Raw genomic sequence first — 23,387 nt, 5'->3', positions numbered from 1 at the left:
CTTAATGCGTTTTATGGGTGTGTGTGAAGGTGTTTGGTCTTTCTGTTAAGCTCCAAGATTCTGGAGATGTGAAGGCTATGTAAAAATCTGTGTCACACAAGGGAGACTTCTCCCACTCCTGTCTGCAGGAAGAGTGACAGGATTTGATCCAAGTGTGCCTTGGAGACTTAAATAATGAGGTTTAAGTGTGGTTGAGCCTTCAGTTCCTAACTTTGTGTGGGAAAGTGAAGGATTCTGCGGCGTTTTAAAATTCAGGGAGTTTATTAACAGCAGAAGTTGTGGATGCTCCATCCCTGGAGGTGTTCAAGGCCAGGATGGATGGGGCCCTGGGCAGCCTGAGCTGGTGCCTGATGTAGTGGTTGGCAACATGGCAACCCTCCCTGCAGCAGGGGGGCTGGCACTACATGATCTTTGGCTTGGTTTGGAAGGGGCTTTGTTCTATGATGCTATGAACTTAGTTCTGCTCAATCACTAACATCTTGAGTTGATAGCTTTACAGAAGCCAGAGAAGTGAAGGGAGGAAGGAGGAGGTACTGCAGCACTGTACTGCACTTATACTGATCTAATAAAAAAATCTCTTCTAATTTCTGGCTCATCAAATTTCTCATTGTTACATCAATCCATTTGTCTTGGTAATAAGATGACAGGTGAAAAACCTGCAATCTCTTACTTTTCTGTATCTTAACAGATTCTTCTCCCATGCCACTTTGAATCCTTTAATAGCAGGGATGATGATTAAAAGGGCCATATTAAACTCCTAAAAAGCAGCAGAAGTTTCTTCCACTGTGAAACCAGTGCCAGAAGAGTCTGAGAGAGTAGGAATAGCATTATTTTTTGAGGCTGCCTTCAATCCCTATCTCATGATCCTAAATAAGCCTTTGAAGACATTTTATGAGCAACATTAAGCTGACATTTCATCTTGATGAAGCTGCAGCCTGGCAATGTCAAACTGCTGTCTCTCCTTTCATATCTGGGAGCACTGACAGTCATATTAAATGTAATTTGGTGCATATGTGGGAACTAACTTCTGCAGGTATTGGACTCAGTGATCCTTTTGGGTCCCTTCCAACTTGGGATATATCTATGATTCCTTCTGTATGCTTTTGACTTTTTTTTTTTTCCCTCCCACCCTCTATCTTCATTCCTTAACTATATCTCTTAAAGCCTATTTCTTCTTTTTTTTTCTTTTCCTGCCCCCTTTCTACAGTAACACTGTTCATCTCCTGTCCAGCTCTACTTTCCCTGGACACCCACAAGGCTGATGAGAAATGGAGGCCTAAACCATCTGTGATCCTGAAGATGAGCAGTAGGGAGGTAGTTTGCTTTGTGTTCCACCCCACTAAGAAGCAGCTGCTTCAGGGCTCTGCAGGGGGATAAAGGTTGGATAGGGGGAAGAAACTCATGGCCTGCCTCTTTGGAGAAGGCAGTTTTGCTGATGGGACATGGAAATTTTAAAATGTGCTGATGTCGTTCAGAAAGGCTGAAGAGGTGAGGATAGGGCTGGGAATTGCTTGTCCTTCTAGAAGAAAAAGCAAAAAAGCTTGGATTCCTCCAGGGCTCTTCTGGAAGCCGGAAGGATCGTATGATTCTATGAAAGCAGAACACAAACAGTATATTCTTCTGTGTAGGCTGTCTTTAAATGGAGGCAGACGGCCAGAGACAGTGTTTGAATTCTAGGTTCAATAAAGGCACATCCTCCAGTTAGACACAGCAAAACAGTGTCAATTTTTAGAATTAAAAACAGTGCCTAAATGCTTCAATAGCTTGTCATCAGGTGACTCACTGCGCTGTCATAGTGGGGACTTCTGGCTTGCATGAAAGTTATCCTTGCTGAAACAGCATCCTGCCAGCTCATATTAACAGCCCTCTCTCCCAAAACTGTTTCTGATTTATTCCTGGTGAAGAGGGGTTTTGGAGAGAGGGGCAGGAACGGAAGCTAAGGGGAAGTTTAAAGATGAGAAATCCCATTACATTTTTCTTTCTGTTGTTGATGACTTCCGAGTGCCAGCTTTTTCATTTCTTCTGTGTTTGTGTCTCTGAATTGTGTCCAGGGGTTGCAAAAGAAAAAAACATTCAGAAGTGATGACCATATCTGTAAGAATTTAGTCATTGACTTGGTCTGACCAAAAATGCCTTTTCTTGTCTGCGATGACTTCATTTAAAGTTATAGGCTACTTAAAACAACAATAATAATGTTTAAGTGATCTCAGCTTGAGTTTTCTTCATCTCCTGCAGTTGATTTGGGAATTGTCAGAATCATGATTTTTTATTATTATTATTATTTTTGCTTAATTTACATTATCAGTTTTCTTTTAGATGCCCTTTTGCTTTTTTAGGAACAAATCCTTTGTAACGTTAGGCATTAGGTACATCCTGCAAGAGAGCCCTTCCTGCCTTCTGGTCCAGTACTTATTCATCCTCGGACTTAGTCCAAATGCCACCACCAGTGCTCATGTGAGGCTTTTTCTCTTCCCACTGCCCGAAAAATTTGTTCATATGCTCTCAAGCAGCATAAATGCATCAGTTCAGGAGATAATGGTCACAGAGATTAAAATAATCTCATCCGAGTGAGTGGCTGTATGCCTTTAACATCATACTTATTTCTGTCATCAGCTTTGTGCTTAGTATTGCAGTGCAGATCTTGCATATCTGCTGATGTTCGGTCGCTCTCACAATCCCACCCTGTTATTTTGGCTCAGTATCCAGGAGCAGTGACTTCAGCAAGGTGATCTCATCCTACTTGCGGTGTAGCTGTGTTTGTTTTTGAAGAGTTGAGATCCCCAAATCTGTTCCGTCTGCACCTCCTGTAGGCAAAGGCAAATCCCCTGAAATCCAGTAGGATGAGCATGTGTGATCTCTGTTCTGTCATCCTCCTTTCTCAGCAGTTTAGTGGGCATGGTGGTGATGGGTTGATGGTTGGACTAGATGATCTGAATGGTCTCTTTTCCAACCTTCATGATTCAAAAAATTAACACATTTCTCTGTTTGGGAACTTAACGTTTTTCTTTCCACTGGGATGTGAATGGGGTGAGCAGTGAAAGGCTTCTGTAGCATAACTTACACTGGTTTTTGTTTGTCCTCTCTGTGACAGCTGCAATCCTAAATTCCTTAGGAACTAACCCTATAAATTCAGAAGGAGAGACTCTGTGGTTGGTATTGCACTGTTCTTGATTAACAGATTAGATGCTTTTTTGCCTTTTTCCAGAAACTGGCCACCTCCACCCCATCTCATTACAAAGCTATAGAGTGAAGATGTAGCTGCTGGCAGCTGTTTTCCTTCTCATAATCGTTTTCAGTTGACCACATTAAAAGTATAACTCTGAACTTGCATTTTCTTGGGGATGGACTATGTGCTGAAAAGATGAGATGTCTCCCTCTCCACCTGCTGGGAGCGTGCTTGAGTTTCCCTGGGAAGCAATGTTACAGGGCGAAGCTTGACAGAGCTGAGCTCATCAAGGCATGCTGCCATCCAAAGGCAAGGTTGCTTTTCCTCTTCAGCACTTGGCTGTGAGCTGAGCTGGAAGAATACTTAACAGAGTGACATGCAGTGTCATATTAAAGATCCTAGAGCTTCTGTGGCTTAGGAACCTGGATGGGGCTGGCCCTATTTAGTATCTTTATTGATGAGTGAACCCTTAGTAAGTCTGCAGATGACACCCATCTGAGAAGTGCAGATCTGCCTGAGGGTAGGGAGGCCCTTCAGAGGCACCTGGATAGGTTGCACTCCTGGGCTGAGGCCAATGGGATGAAATTCAACAAGGGCAAGTCCCGGGTCCTGCACTTGGGTCACAGCAACCCCATGCAGCACCGTGGGCTTGGGGCAGAGTGGCTGAAAGCTGCATGGAAAAAGAGGATCTGAGGGTGTTGGTTGATGCTCAGCTGAATGTGAGCCAGCATTGTGCCCAAGTGGCCAAGAAGGCCGATGGCATCCTGCCTTGTATCAGAAATAGTGTTGCCAGCAGGAGCAGGAGCTGATCGACCCTGTGCATTCAGCTCTGGTGAGGCTGCACCTCGAGTGCTGTGTTCATTTCTGGGCCCTTCACTGCAGGGAAGATGTTGAGGCCCTGGGGAATATCTGGAGAAAGACAACAGAGCTGTGAAAGTTCTGGAGCACAAGTCTTATAGGGAATGGCTGGGGGAACTGGGATTATTCAGTCTGGAGAAGAATAGAGTCTGGGAGACATTATTGCCCTTTACAACTTCCTGAAAGGAGGATGTAGTGAAGGGGAGGTCAGCATCTTCTCCCAGGAAACAGCGCTAAGGCAAGAAGTAATGGCCCCAATTTGTGCCAGGGGGCGGTTGGGTTGGATATTAGGAAAATATTATTCTCAGGGAGAATGGTCAGTCAGTGGAACAGAGCCCCCAAGGAGGTGGTGGAGGCACTGGATGTGGTCATGAACTGTGGAGATGTGGCACTGAGGGACACAGTGGGGACGGGTTGGTAGTTGAACTTAGTGATCTTAGTGGTTTTCCTTAACAATTCTTTGTAAGGATTGTAAGACATGAGAGCAAATCTGGAGCTTCTCAGAGTTAGTTCATAAATGAGTGTTTTTACTTTTGAAAGATCTACCTGCTGGGGTGCCTGCTTTGTGTAGCTTTTCATTTCTTGTTGTTTTGTTCTTAACTACATCTGCCCCCAAGCTCTCTAAACCTCTACCCTATGCACATTCAGCTCCTGCTGCTTCTGCTTATGCTCAGTATCTGAAAATCCTTGCAACAAAATGGGTTTTAACTCTCTGACTGGTTCTCTGTCTTCAGTAAATATGTTTCGGAGACAAAAGGCTTGACAGAAAATCCCAACTGGCACATACATTTCCTACTGCTCTCTTTGTGCTCTTCTCCTCAGCCTGGGCTCCATGCTACAGTGCGGAAGCACAATATTTGCAATCCCTGCCATGCTCTAAGGACTTTGACCAGAGGATGCTTTCAGAATCTATTTTGTAATGTATGAGAGCATTTTGGGTTTTTTCTGTCTCTTGCCCGCATAATGTCTTGTGAGCATTACATGGCTCCCAATAATCTTGAAATGATGGTTCAAAATTGGAAGGATGCTTTCTATAGCAGGTTAGAAACAGTCAGCTAAGACAAAACTTCTTGGTGTCCAGCTGAAACAAGTTTTAATCCAAGACAGAATTAAGTTGCTAATGCTGCTGCCATTCACACATTGTGTTTTTATATAATCCTGTTGTTTTCTAGTGCTCCTTCCTTGCAGTCCTTCAGCTTGTAATTAAAACGGTGTAGTGCAGGAGTCATCTCCTGTACAAACCATCCTGGCTTCCTCATTGAGGCGCTGCCCTTCTCTGTCGCCTTCCACCTCAGCACTGCTTATAAAGGCTCACAGGGAGAATAAAACAAGCATGCTGGAGGGGTAGGGTTCTTTCTTCTGTTGTGCAGGTGAAAAGGGCAACACAGAAGCAGCAGGCGCAAAGGGGAACAGGAAAACACATATCTGAATAGCCTGAAATATGGGTGGAGAGGCTGGCAGTGTCTGTGCCTCAGAGCCCGTAGTCGGGATGAAAACAAGATGAGAATTTTTCACATTGTCAGGAACTGTGCAGGACGTATTCAGTAAGACCTGTACATGAAGAATCAAAAGCAAAAAAGGTGCTTTTGATAACCTGGGGCCGTAACTCTGGCAGTAGCCTATGGGTGTCAGTGGGGGCATTTAGGGGTTGTCTTAGCAGCATTTCTAACCTTGAGAGCAAAAGCAGAGCATTTCTAAAAGCTGTGGGTAGGCATCTAGTGGGAACCCAGAAAGCTTGTGGGCGCTTGATTCCCTTGGAAGCTGTTGGGATTTGGCACCCAAGCTAGTGAAGTATTTTTAAAGACTCTTAAATATCTTTCTGGAAATTGGGTCTGATGTTACTAGTCAGCCTGAGAGGTGAGATTTTTTTTTGTTAAGTAACTGCTGCCTTTGATCCCTGTTATTTCTAGCAGATTAACAGAAGGAGATTGAGGAAAAGCAGTAAGGGTGGCTGTGGGGCTAGCAAGATCGACTCAAGAGGAAGTTATAAGCCTATGTGCATGGTTGATTTTATAAAATGAGGAGAGCAGGAGTGTTTATGGGCTTCTGCAGAGTCTAATTGGCATGGAATGGAGGGTGTGAAAGAAGGAAAACTTTGGTCTGTGCTCTACGAGTGCCTGTGCAGGGTAGTGTGGGAGTTGGACTAGATGGCCTTTAAAAATCCCTTCCAACGCAAATGATTCTTAGGGTACACTTGGGGGTGTTTGGTGACAGCAGTGTAGAAAGTTGGAGTTTGGGTACAGTTGGAGTTGATGAAGCCCTTCCAGAGGTTTGATTCTATCAGTCTTAACTTCTGAAGATACTGCAGACATGCTAACACCAAGCGTGCTGTAACCAGTAGGTCAGAAAAATTAATTTGAGGTAAATATGAAACAAAAATTAGACCAAATAATGAGTCAGCAGGATTGAGTGGCATTCATCTCAGAGTCCTGAGGAACTTGAATGTGAAACTGCGGAACTGCTGGCCAGCCTGTATCATTCATTGCTATAGACTGCTGCTGTGCCAGAGGACTGGGTTGTTGCCAGCGTAATTCCCATCTATAAAAAGGACTCTTGAGGGGATCCTGGGAACCACACACTGCACAGTCATGATACCAGTTTTCAGATCTGAAATATGGGTCTCTGAACACATGGGTAAATGTTTTCTGCTGGAAAAGAGTCAGTGTGGCTTCTGAAAATGAAAATCTTGCTGCACTACCCTGTGAAATTCTGTAGGGTCTTGTTAAGAATGGGGTTAAAGTGGATGAAGTATATTTGGAATTTCTGAAGACTTTTGTCAAGATGTGAAACTCTTCCAACCTTGGAGCAGAGGTGGTTTTGTAGTTTGAAAGCTGAATGGATAATGATTGTTCAGTCTGGAGAAGAGGGGGCTTAGGGGAGACCTTACAGTTCTCTCTAACTCCCTGAAAAGAGGTTGTAATGAGGTGGGGGTCGGCCTCTTCTCCCAGGTAACAATGATAGGATGAGAGATAATGGCCTGAAGTTGCATCAGAGGAGGTTCAAGTAGGATATTAGGAAATTTTTTTCTCAGTGTGGTGAGGCATTGGCACAGGCTGAACAGGGAGGTGGTGGAACAGCTCTAAGGACAGGGACTCAAGAACCACAGAGATGTGGCACTGAAGGACAGTGGGCATGATGGGGAAGGGTTAGGGTTGGACTTGATGATCGTAGAGGTCATTTCCAACATTAATGATTCTTTGCTTCTAAGTAAAACACTGGGTGTAATTTCACTTCTCAGGATGGAGAGGGAAACATCCCAACGTAGCAGTAACCAAAAAAGCCATCTTCCTCATCTGGTATTGGGTCAGTGGTATCTTTACTGTTGTATGAATGCTTGGTGCACCTGCACCTTCTGTGTGCTGTGTAGTTCTGGTCTCTGTGTCTGAAGAAGCAGGCAGTGGAGCAACAGAAAGGCAGCAAGAAGGGTCTCAGAGATGAACTGCATCCCCACAGGAGAGGCAAAAAGCTGTTTGGTGAGGAGAGGGAATGTTACTGAGGCTTAAATGGTAAAGTCAGTGTGCAAAACTGAAAGTGTGAACCTTGTCCTTTAGATCCCCTGCTATTACAACCAGGGAAGTTGTGGGGATTGATTTTAAAATGGATGGAGGAACGTGTTGGCGCTGTGGTGAAGAATGGCTACGCGTGGCCTCAGAATAGGTGGAATTTGGTGGCAGGCTTTGCAGCTCTTACCCACCTCCACTGCCTCTGCAAGAGCCTATGTGACTTTCTTTTCCCCAGAGCTCTCTTCTACAGCTTTTCAGGGGAAGTGATCATCCAGGTGCCTGGCAAACATTCGACACTCCTTTGAGTACACACGGAGATTGTTTTAAATTACAAGCAACTTAACCCTCAGAAGTGATTTATTTTTTTTTTTATTATTATTTTTTTTAAAATGCTGCCTTCAGCAGGTTGTGCATGTGAACTCTGTTTTAATTAAGGGCGAGGAATCTGTTTTACATAACTCTTATCCCAGATTCTCATGAGAGAGTGAAAACAGCCCGGAGGGTCTGATGAAGAGGCCAGCAAAGTCAGTTGCCTCACAGATGGGAGACCTGATTCTCATCTGCCTGAGGTTCTCTCAAGCTGTGTGACTGGCCCTGGGCTGGCTGACAGCCAGTGAGGTTGAGCTGAGGCAAAGGGGTTGCCTTGATTTTCCTGAGGCATTAATTTGGGGTTCTGGGTAGATTCAGGTGCAGTGAGTGCAGATCTGCCAGAGGTGTTTGCCCCCATAGTGGGAATGGGGATTTAAACTCACCTATTAGTGTTAGTGGGATTGGGTCAAGGTGTTTTTCTGAACCTTTGAAAATGTGAAACAAATAATACTGGAAGTCACCCTTTAGAAGTGATTATGTATTTCTTACTTTTCTAAATAGAAATCGTAGAATCACAGAGTGGTTTGGGTTGGAAGGGACCTCAAAGATCATCTGGTTCCAACCCCCCTGCCACTAATTCAGGCACCAGACAAGGCTGCCCAGCACCACATCCAACCTGGCCTTGAATACCTCCAGGAATGGAGCATTCACACTTCAACTTAAGTTCTAAACTCTAAGAGGGACAGGGAACACATGAGTAAAATGTTTCTGTGCAATAAGGAGGGAAAATCCAGGATGCTTGTGTGTTTGTTTTTTTTTCTTAAGAGAGAAAACAAACAAGTGATAAGCATATTAAAACTCAGTTGTTGCAGTACTGGAAGCAGGTCATGTAAATTAGAGGATCTCTCACTCTGCACAAAGGGAAATATGAAAAAGCAAGCAACAAACTCTGTAAAGATGCTAATGAATCTTCTGAGTCAAACTTGGCATGTCACTGGCATATGCTTTTTGTTTCTTGTTGCAGAAGCAAGCATTTCTCCTGGTAAGGTAAGCTGGTAGTTTCACCAGTAGTTTTTACCATCTTATTATCAAAATTTCAATGTGATGTTGGAGAAGTTATGCAACTGACAGCACAGTTGTGACCTTGTGGTGGCCTGCTGACCTGGCGGTGGCTGGCAATTATTTTTTTGGAAGCAAAACACCCTTGAAAGGTTTGCAGTGTGTGTTTATTGCATCCAGTGATATATAGGGCAGATACCTTTCCTTTTTGCTGTGAACATTAAGCAGGTGGGGCAAAGACAAACCAGCTGGAATAGATGCTCTTCAGCTGCTCAGTGAATGAGCAGACAGAAAGGAATGTCATGGTCGTGTCACAGCTTGGATGTGTTTTGCTGGGTAGGGGAGTCTGTAGGCTTGAGTGTGAGTGTCAAGTGGAAGGCGACAGAGGTGCAGCCTGGTGCCAAGATCAAATCTCTGCTTCATGCCCCTTGTTCACTTAATCTGTGTCCCCACTTTGTGGATGGCTAGCAGAGCAACTGCAGCTTTCAGATGTTCTGCGTTGCCTTGTAGGTATTTTAGCCTTGGAGGAGCAGAGCAGCTGTTCCATCACCCATGAGTAGTGATTTATGGAGCGATCATTTCCTGCGTGTTGTTCAACAATTAGAAAAGGATCCTGAAGTTTTATTGGCCTATTCTTTAGGTGGCAAGAATTGGCCAAAATAAAACCCAAGAAAGAAATATCATCCATTTCTGCAGAACCCCTTATTCATTTTGTCTTCCACAGCTATTTCAGGATATTTCTTTATTTCAAATGTCAGTGAATTCATTGTGCAGTGAACAGTTGGTTCTTTGTGAAAGCTGCACGAGTTAGAAGATGCTCGTATACGAAAGCCTTAAGCATAATACAAATTGTGATGCTTTCTGGACAGCTGCATAACTGAAAATGATGGGTGAAGTGAGATTTTGCTTGCATAGATCCCCAAATCCTCAGTACTTCAAGTTTTTGCTTTGTTTTCTTTGGCTTCAGAAGCAGCCGGTGTCTGGAGCTGAAGCACTCTGGTTGGTGCTCTGCTTAGCGTCCCCAGAAGACTTGCAAACTTAGCCAAGCTTTCAAGCTTGAAAGAGATGAGCTGCAAAGCTTGAATTGCAACTGGATGCCTCCAGTTCTGGGAGTCTGCAACGACTGTGACCTTTTGAAATCTTGTTCAAACTGTTTTTGTTGCACTCAGACAGGAATGTTATGTTCTTTGTTCCACTTCCTAAGAGGCAAAGCTTTTTGTATAGGCTGCTTGCAGCTTTTATAGTTGGATATATACGGGGCAGGGGAGGAAGCAGGCAGAGGCTGTTACATGTTTTCCAAGCTGCTTAAAAAGTCCTTCTGAACGCATGCAGGAGGTTTGAAGCTCCTAGCTGAATTTTGCAAATAACTTCTGTCTCGATTAGGAACAGAAATAACCACCGGATTTGAAATGCTTCCAACTTCTGGGCACCCAATTTGTGTCTGTTCAGCAAAGGGGACTCTGTTTAATTCTCAGCTTTTCTGAACTCTGGAAGGAAACATCCAACACCTCAAGTACCCTCACTGAAATGCTGTTGTTTATCCAGCAGGATGAAACTACATTCAGGAATTACAAATAGTGTAACAATTTGCGCTGCCTGGTGAAACCACTTAAGCACCCTTTTCAAGGCCTGTGTGTGTTCAGGTACCTGGCTTGAGTCCTCACCAGGCTTTGTTGATTGGATAGTTAATATTTTGGGATGAGCAGGTAGAATGGGAATGGTGCCATTTCCGTTGTTAGTGCAGTTAAATCACTAGGAAGAACCTTACACCTAAAAAGCCTCTTGCTTGAAATTGGGTTTGTCAGAATAGCCAAAACTTAGACTGCTGAAGCAGGAGAGCTTTGCGTGTAGGAGTAACCCAAAATTTCAAGGCCCTGAGAACTGAACCTGTTCTTCAGTAATCATGGCATCATTAAGGCTGAAGAAGACCTCTAAGATCCCCAAGTCCAACCCCAACCCTTCCCATGCCCACTGACCACGTCCCTCTGTGCCACATCTCCACAGTTCTTGAACACCTCCAGGTACGGTGACTCCATCACCTCCCCAGGCAGCCTGTGCCAGTGGATTACCACTCTTACAGAGAAGAAGCTTTTTGTAATATCCAACCTAATCCTCCCATGGTGCAACTTGAGGCCATCACCTCCCATCTTTCTATTGTTACCAGAAGATGCCAACTCCCACCTTGCTACAACCTCCTTTCAGGCGACTGCTGAGGGCAATAATGTCTCCCCTGATCCTCCTCCAGTCTCAAGTCAAACAATCCCAGTTCCCTCAGCTGGTTCCCATGTGTGCACCAGACCTTTCATAGATCCTGCCCTTCTCTGGACATGCTCCAGGGCCTTGTTGTCTTTATTGTATTGAGAAGCCCAAAACACATTTACTTGAGGTACAGCTTCACCATACTGTTGAGTCCATCTCTTATTTTCCTCCCCCATTACCCACTAGACATCAGCAGTCAGGCACTGAGAAGCACTAAATGTGCATGGCATGGCTGCAGTGGATTCAGCTTTGGGTTCAAAGCCTACAGGGAAACAGGCTTTAAAACTGGCAGACCTTTTTTTGGCTGGCTGTGCCCATAGGCATGCAAACCCTCTGCACACAAATGCGATTTGGAACCTGTACCCTGGGCAATGTGTTTTCTCTTGTGCCTGGCTGAGGACTGACCATGGGACTTCAGCTATTTGCTTTGGAAATTGAAGTTTCAATTGCATCTGATAACCAAGCTGATTGTTACGTTACACATTTAGCAGTCTTTTTTTTTTTTTTTTTTTTTAATAGCTCTTTCCTTAATTACTTCTGTAAATAATTTTAGAAGGCTTTACATCAATTCCAGAGAAGCTGGCATATCAAATCCTGTGAGACTGGCAGCAGGTGCTGTAAGTAATCACTCATATAAATTAAGCAGCATATTCTGAGGCAGTAGGTTAATTTCTAGGTAAACAGCCTGCATACATATTATTGAAATCACCTGCATCGTGACCTAGCAAGTTACCTAAGGCTGTGTGTAGCTTGAATCACTGGATTTTCTCAATGAAGTTAAAGGACATTTCATTTTTAGAGAAATCTGGGACTGTGTGTGACTTCTAATAGTTGTAATAGTGCTGTGACTCTGAATCATTGAAGCTGATGGGCTCTGTGGTGTCTGTTAAATGACTTTCATTGACTCCACAGAACTCTTTTTAAAATGATAAGCCTTTGTGTTGGTGCACAGAGCCTGGCTTTGGAGCATTGCATCTCACTTTTGGGGTAGGAAAGTGCAGTTCTTACAAACCTAAGCTGTCTTTAAAATGACTTTCTGCATAAAGGTCATGTGAAAGGGACAGAGGAAAGGGGGAATTTGTCATTAAGTGGAATCCCATGCAGAGTGGAGTAGAGAGAAACAATGCCTTTCTTCTATGGACTCAAGTAAGGAAGTAACTTATGTGAATTGGAACTAAAAAACATGGATTTGTGGTAGACTGTGACTCATCCCTCCTCTGACTTACAGTTGGTACCTGCTATGTCTTGGATGCTCAGCCTAGTTAGCAACCTGCTAAATAGATTTGGAGCTGCTTTTCACAGCCTTCTTTTTTTTTTTCTTTTTTTCTTTTTTGCTGTGCTCAGTTGTCTCCAGAAAGAACTGCTCTCAGGTTGGAAGCTTGTATTGGGATGCAGCCCTTCCATATGTGGGAAAAAAAATAAATCCAGATGACAAGCTTCTGAAAATTGAGCTCAGTCTTTGACCAGTGTCGCAGAATGGTTGGTTTAAGGGGCTCCATCTTCCTGCTTTGTAGAGCTACTGATTTGTATACTCTGAAGGCTTATAGAGGCACTGTTGAGATGCTAGTACAGAGTTTTACCAACACAGTACTAATACTGATTAATAGGTTTTTACACTCTAAGATAAATTCTTTCAATTTTTGTTAATAGGTAAAGAACATCCTTTAAATAAAGAGTGTGACTTTGATTCCAAGTTGTGTTTGTCGAGTAAAGGTGTGTTCTAACCCTGTGTTCAAGAAACTTTCTTTACTGGAGAAAGTGCTTACCGCCAACTTGTAGAACTTGGTTGGGTTCCATGCTGAATAATGGAAATAAGATGGATGAGTGGCTTCATTTTTTCCATAGCTCAGCTTCTCCTTTGAAACTTGAAAACTCATGTGAAGCTGTAAGTAAAAAGTCCTCTTCAAGAGATGTTCCAGCACTGTGAGAACTGGGACCAAACTGTCTTCAAAAATAATGGAAAAGGAAGCTGCTCCCACTGCTCGGGCTGACTGCTCACTCTTTGCAGAACTTCTGATTATGGGTGAAGGTCTGAATGTGCGCTGATGCATTCTCATGGTCTGAGCGTATTCTCTGTGATGCTGTGCAAGGCTCGGAAATCAAGAGCATGGTCACTTCAAAATGGGTCAGAAATTGACCTAATCTAAATATTGTGGGGTTGAGGGGCAGAAAAATCCTGTTTCCCAAATGATTTGTTGCTTCATGAGTTGCAAAGATGGAAAGCATCAGGTAATGCAGTGATGAGATAAGTCAGGAAATATCTTGCAGGCAGCTGTCTGAATGGACTCTTGGAAGGGAAAGCAAAGAACTGAACATCCTCAGTTCCTAAGTATGTCATTGAAGAGCACTGCTTTGCATCCTTCTCACTAATGACTGACTTAAACTCAGCCTATCCAAATCTTTTTTTTTTTTTCCAGGCTATGTAAAGAATTTGTAATGCTTTCTGTTATTCGAAGCAGAACTTGAAGGCAAAACAATCCTTTACCAGCGATACGGATACAGTGTTAAGGGGCTTGGATGCCTTAAATAACACAAAATAGTAGTCTGCTAGCCTGTCCTCAGGAATGAAACACATCAAGCAAATTGCTGTAACATTAGATTGAAACTTGGCAATTACATTTGTGAGGCAATTTGATTCTGCTCCCTTAAATTGCCTCTGGAGAACATCCCACTGTAGTCCTGGTCTGATTCCAACCCTACTCTGCAGACGCCCTGAGCATGGCCGTGTTAAGCAGCCAGTTCTGATGGTGTGGTCTCACTAAAAAAGCCTTCAAACCTCGTTTGCATTCTGAGAGCTTTCCGTTTAGGAAAGAGAAATTGACACCATCCCAATTTTAAATTTGGAAGAGGAAGAAAAAGCAAAAGGCCTCAGTGAACCAGGCTTTCGTCTAGAGTGCAGAGCTAGCAGGTTTATTTATTGCTCTGGCTTTCCAACCTGCCTTCTCATTTGAACTCCTCCTGACTGCTCTACTACTGCATCCCCTCTTTGCATCTCTCCATTAAAACAGAATCACTACTAATTTTACAAGCTCAGTTCTCCCATAGGTGTTCTTGGTCACAGTTGTGGACCTTCTCTTTGTCCTTTCACAACCATCATCTGAAAATCTTTCTGCTGCTTTTGTCTTAAAAATTACATCTGAAGTTAAGGCTCCCTTTTTTTACTGCTATATAAATTCTGCATGATAATTACAGGATAACAGCTGTGTAACTGAGAGACTGCTGCCATTTCAGATGACAAAAGCCTGGCCAAGCAGCAGCAGTCCAGCTTCTTTCACTCAAATTCCAGGGGCAGTGATGATGAATTTCCTGGGTTCTCTGCTTGGTGGTGACAGTGGTATCTGTGTGGCTGCAGTATATTATGCTGTAAGTAATAGTTTAATGGGCTTGTATGCAATAAATTGCTGTTTTCTGTTGGCGTGCGGTTTTCAACAGTATGTCAGAGAATTACTTAAGTCTTTTAATTTGCATTGTTCAGAGGCAATATTTTAAAAATGGGATCACGATATGAAGGATTTGTGAAGAGGAGGGCCTACAGGCTTTTATCTGCTACAGATATTTCCTAGCTGGAGTATATAAGTCATGAATATGACAAATATGTTTTTTTCCCCAATGTAAAATGCATGCCTGTTAACTATTCTGTGGAAGTCTTTTTGTCATTTGATAACTCAGAGCTGCTTTTAAGCTTTTTAAGTTTTAACCCATCTTGTCTTTTTTGGCAGTACGTGTGCTCACAGTTGGACTCTTGTCCCAAAGTGAGTTATATTTAAACACCTGAAAGATCCACTGTCAAACTTTCCCTCGGCTGTCTTTTAAAATTGTTGTGGATTTTTTTTGTGTGTGTGTTTTTGTTTGTTCTGTTGGTCCTCGTGTCAGAGAGCTGCTGTGACAGCTTGAGTCTGTACCCAATGATTACATGTGACGTCCCATTAGGAGCTGTGGTACCATATAAAGCTCTTGGTTTATGGAATGCAGGAATAGGCTATTGCTTGGCTCCCTGCAAGAAACAGGTCAGGTTGGGTTGCACGAAGCTGATGAAACTTTTCTTCAAGGGAAACATTCAGCTTGGGCATATGGTTAACAAATATTGCCTAGATAAGAGTGCAGAATCAGAGAATCGTAGAATGGTTTGAGTTGGAAGGGACCTTTAAAGGCCATCTGGTGCAACTCTACAGCAGTGAACAGGGACACCCACAGCTCCATCAGGTGCTCAGAGCCCTTCCAGCCTGACCTTGAGTGTCCCCAGGGATGAGGCACCACCACCTCTCTGGACAACCTGTGCCAGTGCTTCACAACCCTTATTGTAAAAATCCTTTTCTTTATATCCTTACATCCAGCTTCAATCTCCCCTCTTTTATTCAGTGATTGTTTGATGATGTCATGGTTGAAAATGCTCTGTGGGGTTTTTGCTTTTAAAAACCTGGTTTGTTTGGCATTCAAGCAGCCTTTGGAGCTGTGGTTTTTGATTGTGTGCTTTTAAAATCGACATGATAAAAATCCTGCTATTATGGAATGGCCACAGTATGTGTGTATGCATGCATGTATTGGCTGAACTAAGCTGTTCCAAAATACACCCTTGGAAAGCTCATCTCGGATGCCGTCCTTTACATTTTGCCAGTTTTTAGAAGCTGTCAGGTAGTACTGTGTGGGAAGTGTTACAGGGCAAGATGGGATGAATCCTGAAATGCTAATTTGGGCCAAACACCCACTGGTTTCAGTGGGTGGCTTGCTGGCACCAAGGCCAAGTACCCCTTTAGCTATCACAGATGACCTTTCATCTCTTTTAAATTACTGAGACTGAGCATTGGTGCCCATATCTTACATTACAGATCAACCTGCAGGATTACAGCCCTTAATTTCATCCATGCAGTTGGGTCTGTGATCAAGAAGTTGCTTAAATGAAAACATTTCCAGTAACTGTTCTTTAGATTCTCAGTCAGGCTGGGGAAATGCCAGCAATCTGGTAATAGAAATTAGCTGGGGATGCAGAGCACTGCATAAGGAAGACTTGCATTCTATTGGGACAACTCTAATGTTCTAAATTCAACTTTTCATAAATGGAGAAAATATAACCGCTTTCACTTTAAAATGGAAGCTTCAGATTCTCTCAGAATATCAACACAACTTTACTGAAGTAATTATTGTTCTGATAATTGATGTTATTTATGTGTTTAAGGAAAATGTTTCAATGAAATGCCTGCTAATTTTCCCAGGCTGTTTCTTTCCAGCTTGAGATTTGGAGTTGCATGTATGTTAGAAGTAGGTACCTGAGGCTCCTGACTGGCACCATGCAGTTGAGATCATAAAATCTTTTGGCTTCTTCTGTCCATGCAAGAAAGAGGAAAATGTTGCGCTTGTGTTGGCGGCATCCCAAAAAACAAAACAATATCCCAACTCTTATTAAAATAATTGCACGCAGGTCTTTTTTTTTTAAAACCAAGTACGTGTTTCTTATGGTAACTGCAGTTGCAGAAATACCTGGAAGGAATTTTTTTCATGCTGTTTTCTTTCCATACCTGACTTTCTTCTAAAGAGTTGGTAGAGGAGGGCACAGCAAGTGAATAGCACTGTCCCTTTCCCACCCCCAACCCCTCTTCTTCTGCCTCCATAAATCACAAACTAGGTCAGTGCAAGATCTGGGACAAGAGCTTGCATCTCCCAAGTACCAGGACTGTACTGCAGACCTTAAAATTCACAATGAGGGGTTGTAGTGCCCAACTCCTTCACATACTTTTCTGCTCAAGGTTGTGACTTACCTCCTTTTTTAATCTCCATCACTAAATTGAGGCTTTGAATACTGTAGACTGGCTGAAAATCTACTTGCTTTAGATAAGCCCAAATGGTTTGGGGTGGTGCCCCTCTCCGTTAGAAGCTCCCTGCCACTTTCTGTGGCTGGTAACTGCAGACTTAGTGAGGTTGGCAGGGAGCCACTTTGTGCAACCTCTGTCTCAAAGCTGCTCGGGCAGTGTGCTCTGGGGGCATGTCCTGATGGGCTTTGAGCGGTGTCCAGGATGGCAGCTCTACAGTCTTTCTGGGCAATCTGTTCTAGGATTTGACTCCCTATGTTAAAAAGGGGTTAATTAAAATAAATAAATAAATAAAATTTAATTATTATTTTTTCTTTTTGTTATTTTGTTATTGTTTATTGGGATTTCCTGTGTTTCAGTTTATGCCCATTGCCTCTTAACCCTGTTGTTACATACCACTGAGAAGAGTCTGGCTCCAACTCTACGCCAGATATCAGGTATTTACACGTATTGATGAAACCCTCTGAGCTTTCCATTCTGCAGGCTGAGCAGTCCCAGCTCTCAGCCTCTCCTTATATGAGAGGTGATCAGAGGTTGAATGTTTGGTAATATTTCCACTCAGAAAGAGTGGTAATGCATTGGCACAGGCTGCACAGGGAGGTGGTGGAGTCACCACCCCAGGAAGTGTTCAGGAACAGTGGAGATGTGGCACTGAGGGACAGTGGGCATGGTGGGGGAGAACTGGGATTGGACTTGATGATCCTAGTCTTTATGATCCTGTGATTATGTTGACGTCCTTTTATGAGACTCACTCCAGTGTCTCCACATCTCTCTTGCTCAGGGGAGGTGTGCACTTGACCCAGTACTCCAGATTTAATTAACCAGAACAGAGCTGAGGGTAAGAATCTCTTTCCCTTGACCAGCCGGCAGTGCTTTTCCTGATTCATCCAACAAGCAGCTGAACCTTCATTGCCACCATGATGCATTGGTGGCTCATGCCCAATGAAGCACCAACCAGGGCTCCCTAGTGTCTCTGCAGGTAGACTCCCTATCTATATTGGTGCCTGGCACTATTTCTCCCCAGCGGCAGAAGTTTTGCATTTTCATTTTGTTGAACCTTGGCTCCCTTCTCCAGCCTGCCCTCATCCCTCTGAGTGGCAGCACACCCGTCTGCTCTGTCAAACACCCAGCCAGATTCTGAATCGTCTGCAAACTTGCTGAGAGTGCACTCTGTGCCATCACCCATAATCTTTCCTTTATAAAGAATCCAGAGCCCTTTGTGGAGTGCTTAATGAATCGAGTCTCTCAACAGTCCTTGAAGTTGCTGTTCGCTAGGGAAAATCAGTCACAGATGAGGTAACTTCTCTTAGAATGAAAGAGCATCAAGTTGTGCACCATATAGCAAGGGGTTTGATTTTAAGGTTGGACACTTAAATTCCTTGAAGCTCTGATACTTGCTTCCATACCAACCATGCTGACACTAACAACCTGATCTGTGGCATTGCTTGTTGGCCAAAAGCTGAACAAGGAATGCTTTCCAGGGAAGGAAATCTGTGAGGTTGGTGGGTAAAATGCAGTAGAAGAATGAGAGAAAAATCCTATTGGAATTTGCTAGTATCGCGGTGATTTTTTTCCCCCCTAAACTGTGCCCCATAGGAAATAAGGGCATCAACTGAAATTGCTCAATGCTTTATTTATATCCCCCCTCCCCCCAAACCTACACCCTAGGCATAGTCTCAACCTCTGGGCTAACAGATGGTGTGGGGAGGAAGGAGGGAGGGAGAACAATTTGCATCTAAATAGCTGAAATAAAAAAGGGTCCCACAGACCAGCCCCACTCACCTGCTGTTTAAATCCCCCTGAGAAACAGGCAAACACGCTCATTTTTTCAACGTCTGTGTCAGCTGTACTGAATGTCTGAGGTGTTCTGTCCTAGAAAGGCTGAAAGCATGTGTGTTGTGCTGGCTTGACTATGTTTGGCCCCAAAAATACAAACCTGCAAGAATTTGCTTCTTTGAAGCTGGCTGACAGCTGTTTCACTTCTGTTCAACCTTCCTAGCAGGACAACTGCTGTTGGCTATCAAAATTAGTGCTGTGCAAACACTAATTTGATGGGAAGTTTAGGAACAGTATTGCTTCCTCCCTCAGCCTCGTACTCATATGACCATACAAGCCAGTCTTCAAAGGTGCTCTTGCCATCTGGTCCTTTTGCCTTGTGCAATGTGATCTGGTGCTGCTGTGCCTGCAGGTGAAATGGGGTCTGACCCCAGTGACCAAGCTCCAAGCTCAGTACAGTGGTGACCCTTCAGGATCACTGGGCTGAGGCCAATGGGATGATCTTCAACAAGGGCAAGTCCTGGGTCTTGCACTTTGGTTGCAACAACTCCATGTAGCACTATGGGCCTGGAGCAGAGTAGCTGAAACCTGGATGGTAAAAGAGGATGTAGGGGTGCTGGTTGGCGCTCAGCTGAACATGAGCCAGTGTGGCCAGGTGGCCAAGAAAGCCAATGGCGTCTTGCCTTGTATCAGAAATAGAGTGACTAGCACGAGTAAGGGAGCTGATGTCCCTTCTGTACTCTCAGCTCTGGTGAGACTGCATCTCAAGTAGTATGTTTTAGTTTTGGGCCTCTCACTACAAGAAAGATGTTGATGTCCTGGAATTTGTCCAGACAAGGGCAGTTAAATTGTGAAAGGTCTGGAGCACGAGTCCTATGGGGAGCGGCTTAAGGAACTGGGATTGTTGAGGCTGGAGGAGAGGAGGCTCGTGGGAGACCTTATTGCCCTCTACAACTTCCTGAAAGGATCTTATAGCAAGGTGGGGGTTAGGTCTTTTCTCCCAGGTAACAGCAGTAGGACAAAATTGAATGGCCTGAAGTTGCACCAGGAGAGGTTCAAGTTGGATATGTGGAGAAACTTCTCTGAAAGAGTGATGATGCATTGGCACAGGCTGCCCAGGGAGATGGTGGAGTCACCATCCCTGGAGGTATTCAGGAGCAGTGGAGATGTGGCACTGAGGGACGTGGTCAGTGAGCATCGTGGGGATGGATTGGGGTTGGACTGGATGATTTTAGAGGTCTTTTTCAACCTTAACGATTCTTTGATTCTAAAAATAAATACTGTGAAGATATTACAGGTGGTTAATGGATGTTAATAGTTTTGTCTCTTGGCATCTTCTCTATCTCTCAATGGGCCTGAAGCATTTGGAGTTTACTTTGGCAGCCCTAAGGGCTCAGCATGATAAAGGGCAGAGAAGGAGATGGCTGGGGACATCCCAGTATCTTCTGTGTGGTGACCTGGTGGAAAAATGCTTCTGCAAAGAGCTATTTCAGTTTGTGGAAGGAAGACCTTGAATCTTTAGCACCATAGGGAAGCCTATAGGGAAGCGTGAAGGGATGCTGTGAGGTTAAACTCATTTGGGTTATCCAGCCCTCCTTCCTGCAGAAGTGTCTTGAAAGAAGGAATGTGCTAAAGAGGTGTGGCTTGGTTTTCTTTTCTCTTTTAAACCCTAAGTGCGTTTCCATACAGTGAATGGTAGTAGTTGAACAACCCATAGGCATGAGGTAAATGTGGATTTGAGCAACAACCATATTTACATGCCTCAAGGGGTCGGTTGATTTTTATTTTTAATTAGCGTGGATTCCAATTAGAAGAAATGAGATCAGATGTTGTGTACACACAGAAGTAACTAGGCAATGCACGATACAATATTATATGAACTCATCCCTCTCTATAAAGCTTTATAGCTTTTTTACAGCTTGTGTTTTTTTAGTAGTTGGTATCACCTGAGGTTGGATGCTGTATAAATTGTCACATGATGCACAGTCACTCTCTGGGCATGAAAACAATGGGTGAGTTGCTTGGGTGGTGCAAGTTACGTGCGTATGCACTTATGTATGGCTGCAAGTGTGTGTATATGTTAAGTCCTATGTATATATGTGTGTGTTTAACATGCACTCTCTGCACTGTGCTGTATGATGTGCAGCATCTCCTGCTCCTCTTCTGCCGTTTCTCCTGAAGCCCATCAGTGCCCCATGCAGGTAACTGGCTCTGGCAGCTCTGCTGCCTCGTGCTGCTGTCTCTGCTGTATAAAATGTTTGTTATGCGGCAGGACCCCGCAGAGCATCTGAGAGCAAATCCAGAAATGAGAAATGGGAGAGCGACTTGTTGTACAGAAAAGGAGTATTCCGATGTTTTGTGGTGCTTCTTCTGGGTACAGACCTGAAAGCTTCAAATTAGAAGTGCTGGATTGGAGCCACGCCTAAAGCAATCTTCAGGATAATAGGATTATTTGACTGATTTTTAATTAAAGTAGATTCTAACTAGATTATTCTTAGCACGCATTCAGCTCGGGTTTGTTGTTATTGGTCTAATTGCCTCCTAAATTAGACACACCAATATTCTAATTCACCCTCCCTCTGAGGACACTGGCATTAAGTGAGAGAGTAAAATGCTATGTAAATGATATACAGGCTGTGTGCAAGGTAGGAAACTGTCTTGAAAAACATTAGCCAGAATTTAAGTCTTATCTTTATGTAGGATATCTTGCCAGAGCATGATAAATTGATATTTTTTTCTGTATTATCTATTTCTCTGTCCTGACAGGACTTTTAAAATGCTTAGAAATGTAGAGTGAGAAAAATGCCAATGATTGCAGCCTTTGAGGAAGGAGCAGTTAATGGATCTCCAAGGACATACCCGGAATACAGCTGCCCTGTGGGGGAGAGGAGGTCAGGAGCAGCTGAGCAGGGGCTGGAGGCAGCTCACCGTGTCAGATCTGAGATATATGCTGGCTGCTGATAACGTGGGATGTTAAAATGACAGAATTGGGGTTGATTTGCTCAGAGCTTTTTTTTTTTTTTTTAGTTCCTTACTGAGTTCCACAATCTCAGCTTTGACCACTTCCATTTGAGATACTTTGGTTCAGCGTTAAACAGAACCAAGGCATTCAGATTTTGCAGATTTTAATTGTACTGAGGATCAGGACCCTTGGGGAGGTTTCACATATGGAGATGCAAATGCAAGCTCTGTTCAAAGTTTAAAGCATATGCATTAAACTCAAATGCAACTTCTATATTTAAATCTAGCAGGGACCTGATGGAACAGCAGACCACAAATTTGGATGCCTGATTTATCATGTTTTAATAGAGCAACAGAGACTTTGAGATTGTGGTCACAGTATTTAGAGAGGAGGAACAGCCTGAAGTGACTGCTGTTAAAAATTAAAGCAGCCAAATGTGCATTGCTTGGGAAGTTGTGATCAGTACCTGTAAATACAGCAGTACAAAAATAACCTGGTATGGAGGAAAACTCAGCTTGAAGGAAATCACTGGGGGAAAGACTGGAAGCAGCTGCCTTGTACTTGGAAAGGAGAGAATCTACTTACGCCACTGGGTCGTGTTCACTTCTGGGTTGAGTCCTGGGATCTTCTTTCCCCCAGAATTTCACTTTGCAGCATCTCTCTGTAAGCACAGGAATGGTATGAATGGGAACCTCAGCAAAGAGGGAGACAGGATGTAAATGCCACGAGGTGAAGGGAGCAAAATTAATTGGGGAAATGCAACCCTATTCATTCCTCCTGGATCTGCTCGGGGACTGGGATTTCTTGTGTAAAGGCAGTGGGTGAGCTTACAGTGTGCTACTTAAAGAATTTATAATACCTCTTTTTGCACCCTCTTGCATTGAATTTATAATAGGAGGGATAGGGAACCTGGGCAGGTAACCTGGGGTTGATGCTGAAATGAGAGTTCTTTTGAATGATTCTGAGGAAGCTTTAGGCTCTGGGTAGGTGGCAGGAGCCTTTGTGAACGCATGCTGGTGGTGTACAGCCTTGAATCTTCCTTTCTGGAATTAAAAGTCTGGTGATTGTCGACCTGCATTTGGGTCTGCTGCATGCTGTGCTCTCATAGGGATGCTTGTTTACATGCTGATTACCTTATGAGATAGAAGCAGTGGGACTTCAGCAAGGTGATTTGCAGGTGCTGAGAAGGGAGCTACAAGCTTCTTGGCAGCACGTTAGTGACTGTGTTCTAAAATGAATTTTAGCATTTTAAGAACAGGGAGGAAATGGAAGTAATCTGACCAAGCAGTTTTGATATAAATAAAGCGTGTACTGGTAGTCTACCCATCAGTGAACCTGAATTCTGCTGAATTTCCAGGTCATATAGGTACTAATTTTAAGATGTAGATACCTGTCCACTGGGAAGGATCGAAGGAAGGCAGTTGCTTGCTGAAGATGCTTTCAGGACTGGGTTCAGGAGCTCTGTCGGCCCTATACACAGACTTGTAACACTGGAGTGGGTTTTGTCCCTGCAGTTGATGTCATTCATGAGAGAGAATGAGGTTTGAATATAGAATCATAGAATCAATAAGGTTGGAAAAGAGTAAGATCAGCTAGTCCAACCATCAGCCCATCACCTCCACTAGCAGAGAAGATCCACGTGTCCTACCTAAAGCTGCTTAAGTATCTGCAGCCTGAAGACAGGATAGGAA

General features: G+C 43.7%; 1 protein-coding gene across 3 annotated transcripts in view; it reads left to right on the top strand.

The window, feature by feature from the left end:
• PAK1 (p21 (RAC1) activated kinase 1) overlaps window positions 1–23,387 on the top strand; it is a 68,997-nt gene that overhangs the window by 7,140 nt on the left and 38,470 nt on the right. The window contains exon 2 of one of the 3 annotated variants that reach the window (XM_052669916.1): window positions 17,318–17,395. The exons of 1 other annotated variant lie outside the window; for it this stretch is intronic. The gene's annotated coding sequence lies outside the window, so the exon portion shown is untranslated. Of the gene's footprint in view, window positions 1–10,460; window positions 10,539–17,317; window positions 17,396–23,387 lie in introns of those variants that run through there. One more of the 3 variants, XM_052669920.1, reaches the window with a different exon arrangement.

Source organism: Tympanuchus pallidicinctus, unplaced genomic scaffold, assembly GCF_026119805.1.
Source record: "Tympanuchus pallidicinctus isolate F22 unplaced genomic scaffold, pur_lepc_1.0 scaffold11, whole genome shotgun sequence".
In the NCBI taxonomy this organism is placed as follows: domain Eukaryota; kingdom Metazoa; phylum Chordata; class Aves; order Galliformes; family Phasianidae; genus Tympanuchus; species Tympanuchus pallidicinctus.
The sequence above is the reverse complement of the archived record's forward strand: the minus strand, read 5'-3'. Positions and strand labels throughout refer to the sequence as shown.